Raw genomic sequence first — 8241 nt, forward strand, 5'->3', positions numbered from 1 at the left:
GTCCGTATCGTCAACATCATGATCAGTCTCATGTTGTTTCAATTCCTCTTCCGACATGTCATAATCTGAGTCCAATTCCTCATTAGTACGCACATTTTCTTCCTCCATATTTACGCACTATAAAACTATGAAATGTTTTTAAAATGTTTAACTACAGTATTAAGAAACGCCAAATCACAGAAACCATTTAACTCACACACCATAGTTATTGATATCAGTATTCATTTTCACATTCACTAAAATGGGACACGGTAGACAGTACAAAAAGTATTTTAAAAATCGCGATAAAATAAAATCATACGTTCAATAGTTAATCATGCCAGTTTTAATGTGATAAGTACACCAGACAGCAAAAAAAGTATTTATCAACGATTGCGGTAAATATTCAACTTGTATGCGATAAATACAATCCCGCGCAATGGCCCGCTCGGTTGAAAGTCTGTCGTATACTGCGCAGTCGCGGCGCGCAGTTCAAACTGATTTCTGTCGACCGGCAAAACTTGGCCGTACGAATTGGTTCGAAACTTTGGTGATTATTTTATATTTAGAACCAATGCTTTTAAAATATGTCATAGGTGGCAGGAGAAGGACAAATCAGGCCAAATTTACGTGAAAAAATCAGTCCCGTATGATAAATATGGACGCGGTGGCATCGATTTATACACATGTGCATTGCGAATTTGGCCGATTTGTACAAGGTGTGTGACATCGGCGCCGGCCGGGTTAAAGAGTACATGGCTTATACAATAACAGAAAAATATAAATTAAAAAATTTTAAGTGTTAAAAGTGCGATAAACTAATAAAACAGGTGGAATTACCAATGGGGCACATACACATCTAAGAACACTTCTTAATAATATAAATTTATTGAAAGATCATTCGAAGAAGAAAGTGTCAATAGTTCAATTACTGGGTATTTGTAACATCAGCATCTCTACCAGTGGCGAAGGGTGACTTGGAAAGAGGTAGGCTGTGGAGATCTGATAAAAAGAACACACTTGTCAGGTATACATACGAGAAATAAGAAGATACCTAATACGATATTACTACTAATGAATAGGTACACACTAATGACAACGACACTAATTTAATGAAACTTCAAAAACTCACTGACGACATAAAATTAAGCGATCAGTTTAAATTACGTATTTTTTCAAAACATTTACACACATCAAAAATCATTAGATACAAGTTCTTCCTATTTTTAAAAACAGTATATTAATATTCGATTAAACACCATAGAAATACTTTTTTTTAAATTATCTGATTATTAATTATTTAGTTCTCTACTTCTCTCTGCGATCGTAGCTTGCCTTAGTTCATACAATTCGATAGACTGGGCTCCCTACGAAAAAAATTGAGAATTATTTGAAACATAGTCCAACCTTTATTTACGTCAAGACAGATGGCGCGCTGTGGTATATTATTTAAAACCTTTGCAGATTATTTTGTATCTGTGTAATAAATTCCTACACATACGGCATATCTCGTTGGCAAAATAAATTATTTTATGGAATATATAATCAAGTGATTATATAAATAAGTCAATATGCAATTAAAAAATATTTTTCTTAAGAAAGTAGGCTTCAAATAATCTCCTATTATGGAGTCTTCACCACTGATCTCTACCATATTTTACCTTTACCTATTAAAGATATACATATATGTATTGATATTTTCATTCGGTATTGCAATCCCTAATAACATTGCGTAATCAAGAGAAATGTTTTCGGTTGTATAAAACAAACATATTTATTGTCATTTGAGTACTTTGAAATAGCATTTACTTACATAAGATTTCTCTTTCTCTTATATGCCGCAATTAGTCAATTGGTAGTAATTAACGTAAGAATTGTTGTAATACCCCGTTTACACGTGCATGGATGTACTTTGCACAGTAATTGGAAGATTCCAAATTGTGATGAATTATTGCGCGCAAGTAAGATTATTTTCGATCTGCGCCTGCGCAGTAGAGCGATAGGAGCGAACATGCCGGTAAAAAAATGAACTACTCATTTTGAGCTCCGATTTTCAATACGTCCTGTCAGATAGTAGTATAAAATGACAACCTCACGTCTTGCTTACTCTTGAAGAATGAGATTGAAGAGACAGTCAGCACTGTTACGTGTAAACAGTTATTGTCATGACAGTTTAAAATAAGCACAATTGCCGATAGTAATTCCATGCACGTGTACAGGCGTCATAATTACGGCGAGTAAGTTTGCTTTTTGCAGTTAACCGGGAGGTTGTTTAAATCGTCGGGAGTACTTATAAAACTATAGTACATATTATGGAGAGAACTAGAGATTGGAAATAATATCCGTGTAACATTTTCAAAGCTACATATGTAAATTTGCCATTAGCTCACATATTTCAGACACTATTTCACTTCTCTCAGGCTCGATAGAATCCAATCACTTTCTACATTATTTGGTAGAATTTTCCTCCACAATCGAATGAGTGTTATTGGCTTTAGTTTGTATCAAGATTGAGTTACTCCATGTATCGCATCCAGTATTGTTATTTTTTTCCAAAATTTAACCAAATCGTCATCTTCAGTACAAAGGATTTGAGAAGGTCATTACAGTAATGTCGTTTCATTAATGAGATAACCCTTCGATCCATGGGTTAAATTAAAGATGTACTATTAGGTGGTAAAAATTTTGCAACCATAAGGCCGTCGTCCATTTTACAACGTTTTTATTAGCTCGTATTCTTGTTTGTCCAGTACAAATCTTGCAATCGATTTTAAACTAACTTCTCGACTAGCTAGACATTTGAAACTTTTAGAATATATCAGAACACGATGCCAATGCATTCTTTTAACACTTTAAGCCATCTTTAAGCAGAATTGAATTCATTTTCAGTTAATTCTGTTTTGTATGGAAAGTTATTTCAGAAAAATCCGTAAAAAGTAAAAGACTATTATTGGTTGCTAAGGGGGTGGTCCTGGCAACTAAATTATTAATATATACGTGCGTTACTATGGAAATCAAAATGAAAGGTCAAAATGACATTTCAGTATTCTATATTTGTTTGTTTGTTTGTTTTTTATTTACATCATATCAAGTACAAGTTTGAGCATATTGAGCATAGCAATTCAACAGAAAATTTAAAAACGTTGTATATAAAAAGCTATTTTTATCTTGTAATTATTTAATACGCTTTCATTTGGATGAGAAGGAGCATTATCTAATAACAGCACTGCTTTCTGTGACAAACCCTTACTTTTCAAAAAATCTCTCGCTTCAGGAACCCGTTTAATTTCGAACCAATCTTCAAAGTTCTTTCTATCCATTCATGCTCTTTTCTGATTGTAATAATCAACAGGAAGATTTCTTATTTCCGTTCCCTTAAATGATCTTGGTTTTTTTCGCTTTTCCAGACACCTCCACCACCCGCTTCAAACATCTAAACACAAACACGTGCACTTATAGGACGCACATGAAAGCGAGCGAGTTTTTAAAAATTAAATTCATGCACGGATAATCCGCAAACCAGATAATCGAAAGTTTACTCTGTAGCCAAAAATACTTACAACATGACGTTTGCGTTTATTGGCCTTTATCAGTGAGTCCAAACGTTCAAATATATATTGACCAGGTAGTGAGAGGTCAATGTATACAATACTATGTAATCAACTAGTGCATGAAAATAGACAGACCAGTGACGTCTCTAACGCTTTTTAGTTGCTTGGGGCAGCCATTAATAAATGTATTATGTTGTTTTATATAGAAGGTAGGTATGTAACTAATGCAATTAATGCATTCTTTTGAATAGTCCCGAGCAACATACATTATTGTATGTGAACAATGTTTGCAGAAAACAGACAAACATTTGTAAAAAATTCAAAATATTTTTATGGAAATGTTTGTAAACATTTTTTACACAATATTCATTTGTTCACGCACAGATGTATCTTGATATGTACTAGACATTCTATGTACCGTTAATATGTGACAGAAGGTTTTTTTTTATATGAAGACCATGTCCGATCCTAATAAGATCATATGGGGACACAAAATGAGTGCCATTGCAGTAGGGAAAACAATAAAACAATATTTTTGCACTCGATATTAATTTGACAGCCGCGAATCGAGAGGCAGCGGAGCGGTACTGTGATGATTTTTCAAAGTTTCTCAATATGTAAAATTTACGTACTCTCTCCCGTTCTCGCACTAGCACGCCCAATTGAGGTGCCGTTAAGTATTAACACTTTCTGACATTCCTCGCTGCTAACTTGTATACATGTTACGCCAAATGTGCGAAATTGACTATTACATGAAATGGGCTAAATTTTGGCTAATTCATGTAATAGTCAAGCCTGTTGCCTTATTCACGAATTAGGTAAATTTTCTGCCGAGTACATGAATTCACCAGGGCATGGAATTCTTAAACTGTCAACATGACAGTAGAAAAAGTAAATTTAATACGGATGGTTTTACTAGTTATAATTGGACATAATATAATATTATTAGGTTAGGTTAGGTTTTGAAATTCTGAATTATTCAACTGAATGTCCATTTTGAGGTTAGCTAACAAGTGTCAACAAACTATCAAAAACATACAATCGACCATTGCACGATACCCAAGCACGAATCAAATCGCGAAAATACCTTTTAATAAAATTCATCCGTTATCATATTATAGTTCTAGTTTTTTTGCGCATAGTAAATGGATATGAACGTCATTGTAGTTATTGATTGGTATATTTTTATATTATAATCAATGACATTTGACACATTAAGTTAGTTTGATTAGTTGCAAAAAACACCACCGGAGCGCGACCACCTATTTTGACCATAGATAATATACGTACATTTTGACCAATCCACGAGCATTTCACACATTTAGTTTAGTTGCAAAAAATACCACGGTAGCGCTACTATCTAATTTGTCCAATGCATGAACAAGGCAGAAAAATTACTGCCGAATTCATGCACTCACCAGATATTTTGTCTAATTCATGAATAAGGCAATGGGCTTGCATTTTTCATGATTTAGGCAAAATTTAGCCCATTTCATGTAATAGTTAATTTCGCACATTCGGCGTAACATACATAATTAACAACCGGAATGCGTAATGTGCTAAATGTTACATATTTTAGCACTTTAGCTGTTTTTCCATGTTAAGTGATATGTTAGAATAGCCTCGCTGGTGCCACAAAATCCACTTAATAAAATATAATTTTATTCTTTTGGTATAACATTATTAAAAATATTTTTTTGCTTTTTGTTGGTGAAGTTAAATATGTAATATTCCATCGAAATCTATTTCAGACTTTATTAGAGCAAATTATTTTTTCAGTCCCTGCAGCTCCTATCAATTTTAGGGCTCTGTTAGGATAACCTCCACATATGAAGAACATCTGTTAGCTATTTACTCAAACCATTAGGTCCATGCTCTGAATCAAGCCAAAGTTGAAAAACTAATCTAAAACCGGGATATTCTTGCTTGTTTGTATTCTATTGCTTGGCAAGCAAACATCCTGCCACTACTCCACTGGCAGGCATTACGAGTACATAACAGTAATAATTTGATTGTTTTGCAAATAACCTAATTTTATGGTTTTTATTTATTTATATTATAATTTAAATTTCCTTATAATTTAGATTTCCATAAATTAACATAAGTATCCAATGTGTCGACTTAATGCTAATTTAAAATTTTACTCTACACTGTAAGAATTATTGGTAAATAGCCAAAACTATAAAAATCCATAATATAGTTTTAATAATTGAAAGGTAATAAATATAATCAAAAATATACGATTTAATTTAAAATTTAACAAAACTTAATCTTTTCCATAGTAAATTACCATTTCCCAGTAAATCAAAAATATGAACAAAATATTCAAAACGTAGCAATTATTGTCATAATCATCTTCATCATCATTAATGGGGTGGGGTCTATCTTCTTATTATCATCCATCTCCTATCATCTGCTACCTGGAACAGATCGGTGTAGCTGGAGTCCTGCCAATCACAGACGTTCTAAAGCCATGGAATGCGGTGTCATTCTCTGTAGGCTGTAGTTTTGTCCATAAGTAATGTGGCCGAGGAACTAATATTATAATAAACTTATAATAAGCTAGTCAAGTCAAGATTTATATGATTCAACAGAAAATTTAAAAACATTTTATATAAAAAGTTCTATTTATCTTGTATTTATTGGTTTTAATACTACATAATTGGTCCATTCTCATTCTTGTTCAACATTTCATTCTTCAACATTTTGTCACCCGTTGGTCCACAGAATTTTGAGAATATATCTATAAGATAGATCTCGAAAACGTTAACTCTCCGTGATATCTCCTGGGTTAGGGTCCATACCTCCATGCTATAGAAAAGGATTAGGAGATCTACCAATGACTTCATTAACCTTTTCTACTAAGTATTTGATTTAACCCATTTAAGCTATCAACACTGTGTCACATTTTACATGATTATTCATCTTAAAAATAATTGAACATACATAACTTGAAAACATCATATTTGAAAAAGATACGATGCTCGACGGGATTTGAACCCGCATAACCACTGGTATCACGTCAACTGTGCATTAACCAATTATGCTACGAGCCTCCTATCTAATTATGACAATTTAAACTAGAAGGTCATACATGAAATGCTTATCAAATAGTGCTTTTATTGGACATAACCCGATTCATGTATAATGGCATTATTTTTGGATATTTATTTGAAGGATAATATTAATTACGAAGGTGGGTCAATAATTCCTTAGAAAAAAGCATTAAAACAGTTTTTATTTTTGTATATTTTTTTTATTTCTCAACATAATCTCCTTGGAGCTCAATACACTTGGTTAGACATTTCTCATTTTTTTTAAACCGTCAGAAAAATAAGTTTTCGGAAGGTCCTCAAAATAAGCATTTGTCCGATCGATGACTTCTTCATTTGAAAAAAAACGTTGTCCACTTAGCCATTTTTTTAAGTTTGGGAAAAGGAAAAAGTCACTGGGGGCTAAATCTGGTGAATACGGTGGGTAGTCGACCAATTCGAACTTCAATTCTTCAATTTTAGCCATTGATCGTAAACATGTGTGAACACGGGCATTGTCCTGATGAAAGAGGATTTTTTTCCTGTTTAAATGAGGCCGTTTTTCTTCAATTTTGTTTTTTAGCTGGTCCAATAAAGATGCATAATAATCCCCTGTTATTGTTTTTCCTTTTTCCAAATAGTCAACGAAAATAATTCCACGTGCATCCCAAAATACAGTAGCCATAACCTTACCAGCTGATTCGCCTTTCGCAATCCACTGCTTTGACTGTTCTTTCGTCTCGGGAGTATAGTGGTGTATCCATGTTTCATCTACAGTCACAAAGCGACGAAAAAATTCATCCGGATTGCGTTGCATGAGCGACAACAGGGCTTTAGAGGCCACCACCCTATTGCGTTTATTGTCGACTGTGAGCAAACGCGGCACCCATCTTGCAGACATTTTTTTCATGCCCAATTTGTCATGTAAAATAGAACGCTACCTTTTGAGATCCCTGTAACCTCAATTATCTCACTCAACTTTAATCTTCGGTCACTTAACACCATATCGTGGATTTTATTGATCATTTCTGGTGTAGTCACCTCTACAGGACGTCCTGAGCGTGGTTCATCCTTTGTTGATGTACGACCACGTTTAAATTCATTTAACCAGTTATAAATAGTTGCAAGTGAAGGAGCAGATATGCCGTGAACTAAATCCAACTCATTTTTTATTTCCTTTGCTGTTAAGCCTTTTATATTAAAATGTTTAATAACAGCTCTAAACTCAATTTTCTCCATTTTCCACAAGCAAATTTTTTTTTTAAATGTACGAGAAACACACAACAACCCGACAAATCTGATTGAAACTTCGCAGCATACTGAATCGGTAGTGCCGCTGCATGAAAACAAACCGCTTACAGTACTAGTCGCGCCACCTGTCGGCTTTTCTAAGGACTTATTGACCCACCCTCGTATATATTTTTTACAAAAAGTGAACTTGCATGTTTTTCTGTTACTATTATTTGAAACAATGTCATCCTATATAAACCCAAAAAATAGGATTGCCAAAACACAACTCGACCAGTGAAGACCAGACTTCCTTTCCATACATTTGATTTATTGTAAGTAATGTGCTTAATTTAAATATCTATTAAAAATCAACTTATATTAATTGCTTTATTAGTGTTAGGCCAGAGTGGTTAAGCGAGCGGCGGGGCGGCAGCGGCGTGCTCAACTCA

Source organism: Rhyacophila brunnea, unplaced genomic scaffold (assembly GCF_057557595.1).
Source record: "Rhyacophila brunnea isolate RB1 unplaced genomic scaffold, BYU_Rbru_1.0 scaffold_6, whole genome shotgun sequence".
Taxonomy (NCBI): Eukaryota; Metazoa; Arthropoda; class Insecta; order Trichoptera; family Rhyacophilidae; genus Rhyacophila; species Rhyacophila brunnea.